Source organism: Phascolarctos cinereus, unplaced genomic scaffold, assembly GCF_003287225.1.
Source record: "Phascolarctos cinereus isolate Bilbo 61053 unplaced genomic scaffold, phaCin_HiC Scaffold_5;HRSCAF=322, whole genome shotgun sequence".
NCBI classification, from domain to species: Eukaryota; Metazoa; Chordata; class Mammalia; order Diprotodontia; family Phascolarctidae; genus Phascolarctos; species Phascolarctos cinereus.
Genome location: NW_027555958.1, coordinates 54,508,280 through 54,525,716, shown reverse-complemented (window position 1 = coordinate 54,525,716; position 17,437 = coordinate 54,508,280). Strand labels below are relative to the sequence as shown.

The following is a 17,437-nucleotide window of genomic DNA, read 5'->3' as shown; positions in this document are numbered from 1 at the left end:
AGGCACTAGAATTAAGAGGGTTGGGAAAGTTTCTGGTAAAATACAAGATTTTTTGTTGGGACTTACAGGAAGCCAGGAAAGCTGGGGAGCTATAGTTAACATTTGCTGACAGAGTCGGGATACAAAAAGTTTTCAACTGATCTGAGAATGGGGGCCAACTGAAATAAATTCTTTGAAGGAAAGGACTGTTTTCTTTTTGTCTTTGTATCCACATATAGTAGACCCTTGATAAAATTTTGGTTAAATTGAGTATTATATAATTCTTGTTCCTTTTTCACAGTTAGCAATTTTTTTTTTATTAAACTACAACACATTTCTTTCTTTTCATAATTCTTATTTTGTTGGCCTTCTTTCCAAATGTTTTGTGTACTATAAATTTTTGTTACATGCTTAACCATCGACTTCAACAAAGTCACGACTTAGGAGGGGGTCGTCTCTATATATATCATAACACAACAGCGTATTTATTGTATCATTCTGACTCAAGTCTAACTTACTGCTGCTCTAATTGATAATATTTTCCACTTCACAGAAGCTGAGCTGAATGCATAGACCTGGAGGAGTAAATGAAACAAGTATTTTATAGAACAATAAGCAAACCATTTAAATCTATAACTACTATACTTTTGGTTTTTACTTCCTTGTCTATAATGAAATGTAAGTGGTGCATGTGAACCACACACAGTAATTCCCTTTTGTGTTTGCAAACAGTATTATGCCCTTGGTGTAGGTGATTTACAGTGAGGTAATTAAAAAAAGGAAAAGCTAAATAATTTACAGGAAGGGAAACAATCAACATTTCAAAAGAAATTTTACCCCTGCCTCCACTGTCCTTTTTCAGTCACAGAATAATTTTAAGTAAAGAAGGTTACACAAGCTTTAAAAATTGGGTAGAAGAATATAATATTTTCTCAAACTTATGTAAAGATTTGTTGTAACTTTAGAACATATAAAAAATCATAGGACGTATAACAGTTAAAGAAAACCTTGAAAATTAGAATTACATAATAAAGATGGTTGACTGTGAATGGTACCAATGAAAACAATAGAACATGGTTAAAATCCATAAAGAAACTATGATTACTAAGAACAAGAAATAAGTGAGTAGAAAGATGGTTGCAAAAATTTGTATTTATTAAAAATGTGGACACAAATAGATTATTACAATATAATAGAAAAAATAGATGTGAAGAAAGGTAGAAGATTTCCTCACTAATAAAATTTGTTTTTCAAATATTTATTATAAAAATAATCAAGAATAGGCTACAATGGAATTTGACAAACTCAAAGCCATAAAATGGATGCTTACCCTAAGTTATGGCAGAGCAACATCTTATCAAATTACATGCTTATGTAATGATTCTTGGTTACTGGGGGGTTAACCCCTTTATGTAGCAAAATTGCTCCAGACAATTTTGTATTATATTCCAGAAACTTTTTTCCCTATATATGCCTGATTGTAGTGATCGATTTCATTATTGGTTTTCTTCTTCTGGCTATCACCTAATTATAGTCATTTCGCACTAGGCCCAGTCTCTCACTCTCTTTTCTTCTCATTTTATATGTACTTTTTCAGATCTACAAATGTAACATCTATGTCTCCAGTCTCTAACCCTTTTCTCCATTCTCTGCTCTATTGTGCTATCACAGAAATAATAAAGGACATAGTTTAACAGTCTTCTTCCAAGAGGGGAATTGGTTTTGTTTCCCTGCCAGGGAAATGAGTTCTTTAAAGAAGTGAAATCACGTCTGTTGTTGTAAAGTGGTTACTTAGTATGCAGAAGGCAACTATCTAGACACCCCTTCTGTTTTCCTTTGCTCCAATTTTACCCATGTCAAAATCCTCTTCATCACCACCTGCTCCCATCTCTATTACATATGAAAGGTTAAGCTATGTATGGAGAGTTTGTAGTGAACAATTGAAGAAAAGTCAAAATTTATATTGTGGTAATAACACATAGCATTTACAGTGATATCCTAGTTCTTTTTAAATATTGTAACTAAGATTAAAAACAAGATCTTGTATTTCTTCCATCTCCATGAAGCAAAGGGTTGTTTTCCAATGTTTTCTTCACATTCCAATTTAACTCAATCAACAAATAAGCTTTTATTAAATGCTTGTTATGTTCCAAGAACTGTGCTAAGCATTGGGGATACAAACACAAAGAACAATCACTATGTTATTTTTCTACTGCAAAACCTTCAATGGTTCCCCTTTGCCTCATAAATTAAAGTCAGACTCCTTAGCATGGTATTTAAGGTCTTCCATGCCCTGTACTCCCTATGATTTTCCAGCCTTATCTCCCTCTACTCTTGTGTACTAATAATGATGACAGGTACGTATTTGGCACTTTAAAGTTTGCATAGAACTTTATACATATTATCTCATTGGATCTTCTCAATGACCTTGTAAGGAAAGTTCTACTGGTATTATTATTGCTATACCAAAAGGAGACTCACACTCAAAGAGTCTATGGTCACACAATTAAAATATCAGAGGTAGGATTCAAACCCAAATATCTGCTGATTCCAAGCCTGGTGCTCTTTAAAAAAATTATTCTGAATTTAAGCACTCACAAATTAACATTGCATATACACAATGCAAAAAATGGAGTAGTAGATGAAACCATAAGTCTCTATAATATATTTCATACATTATTTTCAAAACTGCCTTACTTCTCTGCACTTCCTTCTGAACCTCCTTATGTTCTTTTCTGTGTATTTAAAAAGTGTTTCAATGGCCATTTTTTCTTTTGAATCACTAGTGCTAATTTCCTCTCTCTCTCTCTCTAACACTTTCACCAACTGAAAATAGAGGGAAAAAAATCCTTGAAATAAATAAGCATGGTCAAGCAAAACAAATTCACACAGTGGCTGTGTTGAAAAACTTTCTGTGCCTGAATTTATTATCCCTCCATCAGGAGGTAGGTACTATAAATTCAGCATGGTCCTCTGGAGATATGGTTGGTCGTTGCTTTGATCAGAGTTGTAAGTCTTTCAGAGTTATTGTTTTTTAAAAGATGCCGTCATATAATTTGCTCTCCAGGTTATGCTCATTTCACTCTGCAGCACTTCCTAATTCCCAGGATTTCTGTAATAACATTTTTGATCATTTCTCATGGCGTAATAATATCCTATTACACTCATACGCTACAATGTGTTCAGCCATTTGCTATTTGATAGGCACCCTCTCACATTCTGTTTCTTTTCTTTTCCCCCTTATTCTTTTCAGGCTCAGGAAGTTGTTGTTTTTTTATTTCAACTAATCCATCCTAGCTATTATCTTTGATCTATCACCTCCTCACTTGTTTCTCCATTTTCTACACCAAACTATTGTCCAACTCTCCTTTGTTTGGTTCAGCTTAGAGTGAAGTTTGCCTGATTCCTGCTCCCCCACCCCCTTCCTTGGTGTTTGTATACTCTTTTTCTGATGCACCCCTATTATGAAGAATATTAGATTCTACTCCCCTCCACTTTTCTACACTAGTGAATTCCTCTTATTATCCCTTTTCTTTGCCATCTTAAAAATATCTACCCCTAAGTTCTTTGTTTTCCTTATTTTAAATCTCTCAATATCCTTTGAAGAAGTGTTGAAGGGACATTTGTTTCTTCTCCCTCATTAGAATATGAATACTGCTTCTTTACACAGTCCCTTCAAATTGCTTGTATAAATTTATCTTTCTAGGTTTCTCTTGACTTTTGTGTTTGCACCTTGAAAATTTCACTCAACTTTCTTTTTTTGCATCAGTAATATTTGAAAGTATTCTATTCCATTAAAAATTCATTCCCCAGCCCACCTACAGAAGGATTACAGTCATTTTTGCAAGGTAAGTTATTCTTGGTTTTAAGTTCAATGTTTTGCATTTTAGAATACAGTATTCCAAGCTCTCCTTTCATTTATAGTTGACATTGAAAGGTCTTATATGAACCCAATTGATTTCTTGGTACTTGAACTTCTCTTCTGGATGATTGCAGTATTTTTCATTTAACAGGGGTACTCTGGATTTTGGCTACGACATCCCAGGGACTTTTCTTTTTTGGACTTTCTTTCAAGAGATGGTTGGTTAAGTTTTCTAACTTCACTTTGCCCTCTGGTTCTGATATACATGGGCAGTTTTCATTTATGATTACTTGAGAATAGTGTCTAAAATTTTTTTATCATGGATTTCAAAGAGTCCAATTATTCTGAAACTATTTCTCCTTGACTTACTTTCAATGTCAGTTTTAAAAACCACTATCAGATATTTTACATTTCCTTCTATTTTTTAATCCTTTGGTTTTTTAAAAATACAACATGAATATCTAATATTTCAGAATATATATTATATAAGAAAACTCTGGCATCTCATGAAGAGGAAAATACATTAATAAATTTCTGCAATAACACAGCTTGTGAAATGACAAGGTGTAATTAGATACTGTTAAGAAAAATGGCAACTTAATTTCCAACAAATACAATTATCTTACTATACCACCATTCCCCTATTTCCAGTTCTGTTGTGAAGCCACAAGATAATAATCAGGAATAACCTCATCCACGATGATTCAATACTTGGGTGAATAAGAATAACCATCTTCTTCTCAACTCATTTTCCTTGTGCTTCAAATCTGATTTTGAGCTTTCTATAAAAGATCTATGCCTCCTTTTCTCTTAATAAGCATGGCTACACTTTAGCACAAGGTTTAACTACTGCTTTGGAAAACTACACACACAATTTACCAAACACATGTGCATGCACACACGCACACACACACATACACATACACACACTCACATACACATACACACACTCCTGTCAGATACTATGTCAAAATATATATAAGAAATGTAATTCCTACTCTTCAGGCTTCTCATAGTGAGCATAGCCACTGTCATAGGTCCTTCCTAAATTCAAATTAGTGAATAGATCTGTGGTTTTGGTATCTGAATCTTTTTCTCCTTCATCGTCTCCTTATCACCCTCTTTTGCTTCGTAGTGATCATCTTCATCTTCCTGGTATCTCCATATTTTCCTGATGCAAGATTCTTCCAATAGGCATTATACCCATCTGCATCTTCACTTGCTGTTTGCTGGACAAATTTCAAGGAACATGTTGACGTGCTCAGCTCCTGAGTCTCTTGAGTTTCATGTCCACATTTAGGAGAAGAATGGGGTTTTTTTCTCCCCTTTCTCTTGCTTAAACACCTTGCTTCTTGTATGATCATCACAGAAACAAGCCTTACAGCAGAGGCATGAGTACTGTCCTAGCTGATTAAAGGAAACACATTTAAATGTTTCTCTCTCCAAAACCAGGCAGCTGGCTTGATGTTCAAATTGATCATCTTCACACAGCAAGTTATGGCAAAAAGAACAGCTGAATATTCTGCCTCCATGGTCCCATATACCTCTTTCACATTCAACACAGAAATTTTAATTTTCTTTTTTCATTATTTATTCAGTATTTTATTTTTCCCCAATTACATGTAATAACAACTTTTAATATTTGTTTTTAAAATTCATTCTTTCAGAACTTTTATTAATTTTTCATTTCTTGCTTCATTTCTTCTCAGTGTTCACATCATCCTTGTGGAAAATCCATTTTTTCATTTTCTCTGCTTAAAGTTGTTAGGTTGTTATTCTTTCGTTTTCGGCTGGGGGCATGTCTGGATCTACAATAATTTTTATCATCAATATATTCTTTGGGTTATTCATCTCTCTAATCTTAGTTACTGAATTAGGGCTTTGGGCCAGGACTAGGCTCTGTCCCATGCTGCAATATTTTTTGGGAGGGGTGTAATCAACTTTTTTTGATCTTGATCTGTATCACCAGGGTTCCTGGGCTGATTTTACAGGGCTATTACCTGTGGATTTTTGAAGTTCTGAGTACAGTATCTTTAGGACCCTGATAGCATCGTAGGAAGTGTATTAAGGACCTGGAAGCCTTGTGGTGTTCTGGTCTACATGACATTATACCTGGATTACTCATTCCTTTTCCTGGTGACTTCCAGTGTCCCATATGTGGGCTTCTGAACACCCTGAGCCTTTTTCTTGCTGCCTCATAATAGAGAGTTTTGTAGTTTATATGTAACTCAGAAATGTCTCCATGTCTTTGGGAGTGCCTGGAGGATGCTGGATTGTTTTCCTATGCTGGTACTGCTTTACCGGTGGCCTCTTTCGTATTGCCCATAACTTTCTAGATGACTTTTGATGCAGTTCTGGGGTGAATGATAACCACTTACCATAGTTTCTCATTGGATTTATTGGTCATTATTTGTTTCAGTGTGATTTTTTTTAGGGTTGTCTTGTATTTATTTAACTGTTTGCTCATTTATTTGTTTGTTTGTTTATTGCTGAAGTAGATATCAAGGAGATGACCTGCCTGCCCCTATTCAGGAAGTGATCTTGGTCAGAAGTCTGCTATTTTTCCCCCAATAAGTAATACCCCCTCTGGGGCTTTTTCCTAGTCAAGACTATTTCTCAATAACATGATAAATTGTATGAGGGAGGTAGGAAGAAGAAGGAAGAGGAGGACGAGGAAGAGAGAGAGATAGAGAGAGAGAGAGAGAGAGAGAGAGAGAGAGAGAGAGAGAGGGGGGGGGGAGGGAGGGAGAGAGAGAGAGAGAGAAATTTCTTTTCCCCCCAAGAGTGATTGATTCCCACTCAGTGTCTTGGCTCCAAATGGAATCTTCTGAAGTGGAGCTATTCTACCACTAGATTGATTCACTTGACTGAGCTCACCCCTGGGCTGATACTATTTTTGTACCCAGGCCCAGAGGTATGTCTGATTCTTTCAGTCAATCACAAGATGTTTCCTGTCATCTACCTTACATCCAATGGCCAAAACCACTGTAATCCTTCCAAACTGATATAAAGATTTATTCAAACCTAGTTTACATGACTTATTAATTGATTGATTCAATCAAGATGTTTGGACTTTCTGAGGACAAATGAATCTCAAATTATTTAGAATGGAGTGTAACCCCACAATACCATACATTCATCCTATGCTTCAATCAAGCCAGGTACTTTTCTATGAGGAGAACCAAGACACCAAATTATATACAATGTTGTAAAGACAAATAACTTTGAATGATTTAAGAACTCCAATCAATGCAATGACCAACCATGATTCCAGAGGACCAAGGATGAAGCATGGCAGCACAGAGGTGATGAACTCAGAACACAGAATGAGACACATCATTTTTGGACATGGCCAATGTAGGCATTTGTTTTTCTTGACTATGCAGACTTGCAACTTCCTCCCTAACTCAATCCCTGCAGTTTGGGGATATGGAGATGGAAAGGAGAGAAAATAATGTTAATTGAAAAAATTAATAAAATTAACAAATTAACCAAAGGAAGTAGATGCCGGGACCAGGTGTGGGGCCTAAAATCAGCTCATCTGAGGCTGGATAGATAGTTAACATCTCATGTTTATAACAACATCCAATCATGGGACTTGTCTCCTATACAGCCACATCTATCCTTTACCCATTGGCCCTCAACATTCCTCTGCTTCATTTATTCCTGCCACTGTACAAAGCTTCCAAATTCATCCTTTCTGAGCTAGGTGTCAGCCTCTCAAGGCAATTGTAACTTCCACATGAGAACCCATAAATGCAGCTGCACAGGGGCCAGTGGGAAGATTGTTCTTCCCCTTCCTCCTAGCCCTGACTCTAACTCTCTTCCCACCTCCTGCCCCTGAGATTACTTAATAATGGCATGATCTTATGATTGCTCTTTAGAACAATGACTGATTGGTAAGACCCCCTCCCGTTGGTATTTTGGATGTGACAGAGTTTTACAGTAGGAGAAGGCATGGATAGGTTGCAATCTGCATCACAAAAGCTATTATACTATCTTTTCCCCAAAGCCCACCTCTCATCAAAATGTCCATATTTCTATTGAGAGAGTATTGACAATCATCCAGGTTTGCAACCTTGGTGTCATTCTCAACTTTTCACTTTCATTCACTCCCCCTATATAATCAACCAGTTGCCAACTTTGTTGTTTCTCTCCCCACATTTTCCACATTTATCCCCTTCTCTCCATCTATATAGTCACCACCCCATAGTTAGACTCTCATCATCTCTTAATTGGTTCTCTCTGCCTCATGTTCCCTCTCCACTCCGATTCATCATCATATACCTGCCAAAGTGAATTTTTTCTAAAACTCAGGTCTGAGCACATGCCCCTACTTACTAAGCTCTACTGGTTCCCTATTGATTTCAGAATTATCAAATATAAACTTCTGTTTCACATTTAAAGCTTTTCACAATCTGGTCCCAACTTACCTTTCCAGCCTTTTTGTATTTTCCTCTACCATCATGTGCCCTCCAGGTATCCTCTCTAGCCTCCTACAACTCCTCCTCCATACCATTTGCCTCATTTGCACCTTCTAGGGAAGGAAGGAAATTAATTCCAGGGAAGGAGGGATGCATCCTACTTTTTCTGGACCAGTCATTCTATTTGCTCCCTTCTGGTACCTTCTCTGACCTCCAACAACTCCATATCAGCTGTCTTTGTTCCTACCACTCAGGCATTCCTCCCTTACTTTCCAGATATACTGACTGATGCCCTGGGATGACTCTACCCCACGGCAGAACCCCTAGAGACAATGATAACTTACCTGAACTCATTCCTCAATGATTAACACATTCCTACTCCATCAAATCTTCCCCATGCCACTGAGTCTGAATACTTGGCTGTCATTGCTCAAACTCCATTCTCCATTCCTCACTTTTTGCTTCCTTATTCTTGTCCCCCTCAACCCCACACCCCAATGTGCTGGTCTAAAGCTCTGCATATATTCCACTGTATTTTCTAGAATGACTGATCAATAGGTAAATAACTGATCCATAGCTAACAAACTTTTTTCTTGCTTGCTTGCTTGATTTTATCTTAAACTGTTTCCTTTCTAACCCTTTCCATCTCTTTGCACTCATTGAGCCATAGTACCCTCCTGATGATACAGCTTTCCTTGCCAACCTGTCTAGCACTGGTTACATTTTTACTCATAAACTGCCCCCCCCATCACTGGCTATGGCTGGGGACTTGGAATACTCCTAGCTCCCCATGTCCACTTCTAGGCTCTCCCTTTACTGCTATCACTCAGTAACCTCTCTTTTGATATTTATTCAATGCATATTTATAATCCAGTCAAGATTCCAGTAGCTCATAGTCTTTCTCACCTCACTAACGCTTGCTCTCATACTAGTGGCCTTTAACGTACACACACACACACACACACACATACATATATGTATGTGTGTGTATATATATATATTATATACATGTATACAGAGAGAGAGACAGAGACTCCTTTACCTCCCAGTTCTTCACCTTAATTATTTCCTTTGACCTATTCCTCTATTTCCTCTCAGCTATATAGAGATTGTCCTACCCTCAATCTTATCACCCACAAATGTTTCATTTCCATATTCACGAAGACTGAAATTCTCTTATTTGGTCATAATCTGTCACTCCACCTCTACCTGTGCCCAAACCATGTTCTTCTTCCTCACTGTGACCTTCAATCCTTCCATCTCTCCTTGCACCGCCATCAACCTTGTACTGTCTACATTCTTTTCCCTTCCTTATTCTGACCCCTTAGTGAACCAGTTCAACTTTACACTGCCCTCTTCTCTGGAGCATCTTGCCTCTTTTTTCTATCATTGATCTTGCCCTGCCAAACCTCAGTCCTAAATTTCTCCCACCATCCTCTGCATTCACTTATTCAAGTGCTGCTGAATGAAGCTAGAGAAGAATTATGAAACTGTGCTTATTGAGTCTACTACAAATTTTATGCTACATAATCACAACTGGTCTCTAACTATGGTAAGGCAATCCTTTTATATCTCCTTAATTGATTCACTATCCCACTCACTGCAGTGTTTTTCCAAACCCTTTCATGGTTCCTTCATCTTCCATTGTTCTCCCACCCTCATTCTCTTGGATGAGAAGCTTCCCTCACATTTCAATGAAAAAAGCTGAGGCTCTTTGATGAGAATGCTACCTCAACCCCTCCTAATCTAAAATCATTTAGATGCCTTCCACCACTAACTCCTCCTTCATTTCTGTTTCAAATGGAGGTGGCTCTTCTTTTTGTCAAGACAAAACCCTTTGCTTTCATGAGTGATCCCATTCTATCTCGTCTTCTCCAGCAAATTGCCCCCTCTATCATCCCCACTCCCTCACTTGTCATCAATCTCTCCCTGTCAATTCACTGCTTCCCCACTGTCTATAAACACACCCATGTTTCCTCAATCCTCAAAAAATCTTCAAACCTGGAAAGACTTACATGGACTGGTGCAAAATAAAATGAGTTGAACCAGAAAAACATTGCACACAGTAACAGCAATATTGTAAGATGATCACCTGTGAATGATTTAGTTATTCTCAGCAATATAATCACCCAGGACAACTCTGAAGGACTTATGATGAAAAATGCTATCCAACCCCAGAGAAAGAAGTGATAGAATCTCAATACAGATTAAAGCATCTTTTTTTTACTTTCTTCATTTTTCTTTTTTTGTCTGTTTTCTTTTACAACATGACTAATATAGAAATGTTTTGCATGACTACACATGTATAACCTATATCAAGTTGCTTGCCTTCTCAATGAAGGAGGTGGGGAGGGAAGGAGGGAATTTGGAACTCAAAATTTTAAAAATGAATGTTAAAAATTGTTTTTACACGTAATTGGAGAAAAATGAAATGCTAAATAATTTTTAAAATAATTTTTTTTTCAAAAAAGGCTTCACTTGATCTGTCCATCTCCAGTAGCTATAATCCTACATCTCTCCTCCCTTTCATGGCTAAACTTCTTGAGAAGGCCATCTACAATCAATGTATCTGCTTCCCTTCCTCTCACTCTTTTCTGAATTCTTTATAACATGGCTTCTGACTTCATCATTCAACCAAAACTGCTCTCTTAATTGCCAAATTGAGCTCCTTAAGAGCTGGGACTGTTTGTTTGTTTTTGTCTTTCTTTGCATCCGCAGGGTGCAGTGGCACTTAGTAGGCACTTAATAAATGCTTGATTTGCCTTAATTTGAAGTCCTATACTCTATCACCCAGCCAAACTGTTCTTCTTATTCTTTTCACTTGAACAAAAAAAGAAAAAGAAAAACAAACCCAACTAAAGTGTCCAAATATAAATAGGAAATTAAGGTATGGTAACATTCATTAACAGAGCAATGTAAAGAAAGATGAATGGACTTATACGGAAAACTTTCTGCTGAGTTGTTGTCAGACATAATTCCTTTTGTTGTTTTTGCATTTTGTTTGTTCTGCGTGGTGAATACACACAAAGAAACATGGCTTTTACTGAAAAACTTTAATATTCACTGACTTATGACCCATTACTTGGTTGCTGTATCATGTATCTTTCAATAAAAAGCTATTCAAAAAGAAAAAAGAAATTCACCTACTTGGTTAGTTGCATTGCTCAATTAACTGAACAATTAAGTACTAACAAATAATCATTTACAATTCTACCTTATCCCCCATGACATATGCAGAGTTTAAAAAGAGAGAAATATTCTCCCCCCAATAACATTGTAGTTAGAGCAAAATTTTTTGCATTGTTAATAAATTAACATATTTTAAAGTAGAATTTATTTCATTTTATCTCATTCTTTTTAATTTTATTTTTGTATATGTTTTATAATTATGTATTATATATTAGTATAGTAGTTTATAAATAGATATACTCCACCTTTTTTAACTAATAAAGGTATACAATGAAAAATGTTCAGAGACTGCTGCTCTAAAGTCAAAAAGAAAAAAGTCATGGCCCTCTTCCACATGCTAGCATTTCAAACACTGAAGGCAGCTATCATGTCCTCCTGAAGTTTCTCGTCTTTAGGCTAGTAACTCCTAGTACCTTCTATCTACCTTCATATGGCATCATCTCTGGACCATTTTCATTCAAAGCATCAATAATATTTTATTGATACATTGCCTTGGAGTTTTCAAACCCTGTCTATAATGTCATGCCATCTTCACAATCATCTTTTGAATTTAGGGAGGGCTGGTATTACTATGCTATCTCTTTGAAGAGAAAACTGAGCCTTAGAGAAGTTGTGATCTCGCCAAAATCACAGTCAGTGATTTTTGGCAGGGCTGGGACTAGAGACTACCATTCTTCACTGTTTTATGACCGTTTGGTGAGCTGTGAAGTGTCTTGGACATGTCATAATATGCTTGTTTAATTTACCCCCAGCAACTGCAAATTTGTCACATTGCTTAAAAAACAAACAAACACCAAAACAACTGTGGCATTCAAATCCTAGTGTAAGACCAGAGGCAGAAACCTTTTATGAATGGGACAATAAAAATTAGAAAAGAAACTAGTTGGACAAACAAAAGCCTCTTCATTTTCCAACACTGATCTCTACAATTCTGCAAACAATCTGAAACACAAAAAGTTGCAAATATAAACTTTTGAGTATTGAGAATAGACCATTTAGGGGTTTTTTTGTGGTTTTTGTTGTTTTGGGTTCGTTTTTTTTTTAATTCTGAAGGTTGCTGATAAAAAAAATTGTTCTCTAGTTCCTAGAGGCTCTTAGGGAAATGTGACAAGGCAATAATTATAATTCAAATATGTCACTTAGCCTTTATGCTTTTCCTCCCAAATTCACAGGACAAATATTTGGGAAATATTCTGTTAGGCTATGGCAATTGAGCTTAGTCAAATAAATAAACTTTGCCCAAACAAGGCCCAATTCTGTTGCCTTTTTAAACTTGCAGTCACCAAAGCTCAACTCTCAAAGTTAGAGAGGCAGAATAGTATAATGAAAACCATACTGAATTTGGAATCTTAGCTCTGTTTGTGTGGTCAAGCCACTTCATTCCTCTTAACCTCAGTTTCCCCTTCTGTAAAAATAAGGAGGTTAGACTACTTGGTCCCTAAGATCCCTTCTAGGCATAGCCTCAAAGATTATAAATTTCACATATTTTAATGAATTAATTATATTTTTTATTCTGTCTAGTTGGAGTCAGGTAATTTTGTATCTTTGTCACCATATGGTATATATAGCCTCTCCTTTATCAAAGCACCTTCCATGTAGACATGAAAATAACGTAAGATTCCTTGAAAAATTAAGAGATTTTTGATGAATCTCTGACTGTTAATATCAAGCTAGATATAAAACAGGGAAATGTACGATTGCCAAACATGTTTGCTTCTGTCTCAGAGGATGTCCAATGCAGAATCCAATTGAGAGAGACCTATATAGAGAGACCCTATAAATGGTGAGGTGTTCCTGATACTCCTGTTTGCAGATGATCATTGTACTGACTGCATCATGCCTTGGAATACTATGGAGCCTCATAAAAAGGATCTGCAATCATTCTAAAGAGTTCAGCCTCACTAAAACCCAAGTAGATAAAAAAAAAAGGCTTATGGTCCAGATTATCATATATAGTTGGCTAGACTACCCATAGATCTGGTCCATTGGTAGCGTAAACTGGAGAGACATTGCATTTGGTTAATGAACTGGACTCAGAATTTAAGAGGAGGTAGAGAACAGGGTGAATTTCCTTTGGGAAATTTCACAGTGCTTTTAATATCCTCAAGCTTTTCCCATAACCAAAAGCCCATCTTTTGCATAGTACTAGTCTTCTGGGGATGCTATGCTGCTGAGTCCTAGAATACCAGAGAGTTTGAAGAATTAGAGTTGAGGATCAACCAAAGAGCAATGGAGAAGTGCATGGTGAGAAGAGGACACAGCATTTTATCAATGAAGAATTATTCAGGAGAAACTGTATAAAGGATATTACCAAAGAAATGTATGACCTGAAAAGAAAATTGGCCAAGCATGTATGGAGAACAAGGGATAGCAAAAGGATAGCTTCATTGATACTGTCAAGAGATCTAGAGGAAGGCTTCCCAGCATGTTGGGGGAACCTCCTGTTGAAGTTACAGAAAGTTATTTACAAAAGTCACACTGTATGAGAAGGCATGGATATGTTGAAATTTGTGTCACTAGAAGAAGTACCAACAGCTTTACTAAAATACATACATACATATATGTATATACATACATACATACATACATACATATAGATACATATCCCTTTTTCACTATATATTCCTCTTTCATAATGTATTAACAATGTAGTCTGTTCTAAGGATTTATATGAAATTGGGCAAAATTTATTTGATCATTTACAGATAAATGTGCAAGTTTCTACACAGCAGACATAACACACATATCATAACAAGTTTTTAGCAGTACATATTTCTTTAACTGAAATACTTTCCATGTTATTACTTTTGTAATTCAACATATTTTAGCATTAGCATACAAATTATCCCACAGGCCCAGGCAAATAAAAATGCTAATAAAATTTGAAAATAGAACTCAGATCATTAATACTGATTTTTTTTTAGGTTGCTGATGTTAGAATGCATTAGAGACATGATAATGCCAGTAAGTTTGAAAAAGCCTACAGAATACTCTGCAGACCTGAGAACCTTTCTGTGTATCTAAGTTTTTCATTATTAATCAAGTCAATTTCGGTACAATAGTAATAAAAGAACAAAACCTTTCCATGTGTATAGTATAGAAGACAAAATATCTGGTGGTAGTAAACATGAAATCAGGAGAATTAGATACATAGTTAGAAGATAAAGATGGTTTACCTTACACTAATTACAAAGATAAAAGTTTTATACTAAATAGACTAGTGAAAAATTGAGCTAGGTGAAATGTAAAAATTATTCAAAATTTAATTTCTGGTGGATTTTTAGATGCAAAGCATAAAAACTACTAAATATATCATGTTGGCATTTCTCTGTGTTCAGCAAACTGTTGGCTCTTGCCTGCACTCTGAAATAATGTTAAAAACACACACTTAAATTGGAACAACAAAGAACCAAATAGAATCATAGAATTAAAAAAAAACAATTCAACAAGAATTTATTAAGGGCTTACTATGTGCCAGGCACTATGCTAGGTGCTGGGGATACTAAGACAGTCTTTGAAATCAAAGATCTCACATTCTGTTGGAATTTTATACCTAGAATGGGCCTTAGCTATCATTTAGTCAAAAATCCTCTTTTATATTTCAATAGGTCCATATTCCTGTATGGATTGTTACAAGAATTTTTTGAATATTCACAAATCTCACTGAGGTGGTCTTGTAACATTCTACTGCTTGATGCAATCTACACACTATTATCTACAAAGGGAAGCTTCTAGAGAACTTCACAATATATCAAGAATCTTTCTTATCCATTTGGATCTTGCATAAGACATCCTCAATGACAGTGAAAAATAGCTTTGCAAAGCATACATCTTCCTTGTTAAGTTAATAGAAAGGGCTGTTAAATGGAAATTTAACATTGTGGTTGTATTTAGGAAGGAATCTCTGTATGGTCTTACAATATGCATCATCTATACACCTTGTTGGTAGAGACTTTAAAGCTGTTTTTGTTCTAAGTGAAATGCTGCTGCTGCTTTTTTTTTTATAAATGGTAAATAAATTGGGTAGGATCTTATTTTTTGTGACTTTTTTCTGTGTGACTATTAAGATGTGCTTTGCTCCAGAGAATTCTTTGCAAAAAGACAGTGTTTCCATGTCGTATTTTCATGGAGGATCCCTCTTTGTACATATGTAGATCATTCTCTCAAAGATTTCATCTTTATAGATGAAAAAATAGGCATGCAGGTTAGTGATGTTCTTTTGATAGCTTCTTTGGGACACTAATATCCTCTGTGATTTTTTTCTCCAGTCTTTTGATATCTTCCTGAACTAAATGGATCAAAAATTCCATGTACCCATGGCTGCCTTGCCAGTCCATTGAGTTCAATACATCAGCACATACATCTGAGACAAGCACTGCAGATGAAGAAGTTGAGTTCAGAATTGATTTGAAGATAGTGGATTATATTTAGGAAGTTACACAGTGCTTCTAGTGATTCTAAGCTACTCTCTAGTGGAAAAGAAAACAAAAACCCTGTTTCTTTGACATTAAGGTTCTTTGGATAATTCAGTATAGTGGTAAATCTTAGAACACTACCTTCTCCCAAGAATCAAAATTTAGGGCAATCCAAAGTCTTTGGAGAGACAGACATATGTTGGATGCAAGTAGGCTGTCGCATATTTCCAGTGCTGATTTAGGCTCATAAAGTTAGGCGGGTATATAAGTGAATTTGATCTTCAAGCCTGTGTAAATATGGTAATAAGGCAAGAATATGGTAGTTTGTAGGCAGGGTGGAAGCACATTTTATCTAATCTAAATCTAGTGAGGTCAGGATAGTGTCACTGTTAAATAACTGCCTCAATTTGTCGATTTATTAAGGTTTTACAGTGTGCCAGATGCAATCCTCCTCCTTCAGGTGTGAATAAATTAAGTAGAAGTAATCAGAAGGGCTAAAAAGATTATATTTATTTGGGGGGGGGTTGCAGACTTATTATTCCGTTGGTATGAGGAAGCAATGCAGATCAGAAACTACTATGTACTTTGCAAGGTTGAGTTTTGGAGGCAAGATTAAGTGACTTGTCCAGGATCACCCAGCTAGCATGCCGGAGGCAAAATCTGAACTTAAGCCTAACTCAGACAAATCCCCGAGGGGCTCCCATCGCGCTTGGCCCTGCATTACCCAGCTAGGTCTCTCTTCGTACTTCGGCCCGCACCCAGTATGCACACCCAGCTCCGCACTCTCAGGACCCCCTGCCAAATCCACGCGGCGACGGTACAGGCTATACCCTTTCCTCCCGGAAGGCTAAGTACGTCCAGACTGGTCCCTTCCCGAGGATGTCCTTCCCTTTCTCTACCCGAAGCCCGGCTCGGACTGCGATTCCATTACCCTCTCTCCCCCAGTTCTGCCACTTCCAAACTTCTCTTTTCCCACCCTGAACTTCACTCATTCTCGGGCCCGCCTCCTCCGCCCCCACTGGCCAATCGGTTGTCCGATGCCTCGTCGGGGTTCCACCCCCCAAAACGCCCGGGGCCAATCCCCGGCTCAAATGTCGACTGGCCGGGCTAGTTCCCAAGCGCCCGGCCTGTGACGGCAGCGCGCCGGGCGCCGCGCGCCGGGAGGGGGCGGGGTTCTCGTGGAGGGGCAAAAAAAGGGCGGGGGGGGCCTGGAAGGAGGAGGAGGAGGAAGAAGAGGCGGTGCTGGCGCCGGTGCTGCCGCTGCCGCTGCTGCTACTGCAGGCGGAGGCTGCGGCGAGGTAGAAGGGGGCCGGCTTCGGGCAGCCCAGGCTGGCGGGCGGACGTGGAAAGAGAAGCTCGAGCCCCGTCGCGGGAGCGAGCGAGGGGCGGGCTCGCGCACGGGCGCGCGCTCGGAGTCTACCTTCCCTCCCTCCCTCGCTCCTGCTCCCTGCACCGCCCCCGCCCTGCGCCTCCCCCTCCCCCCGCCCCCCTTTCCCGCCGCCCCGGCGCGGAGCCCGGGCACTAGCGGACGGCGGAGACGCCCTCCGGCCGCGATCTCCTCAGGATCC

At 37.8% G+C, this 17,437-nt stretch overlaps 1 pseudogene; it reads right to left on the bottom strand.

Annotated features, from left to right (window-relative positions):
- Positions 1 to 4,835: 4,835 nt before the first annotated feature.
- On the bottom strand, positions 4,836 to 16,861 carry LOC110216507 (zinc finger protein 330 pseudogene; annotated as a pseudogene).
- Between the last annotated feature and the right edge of the window lie 576 nt (positions 16,862 to 17,437).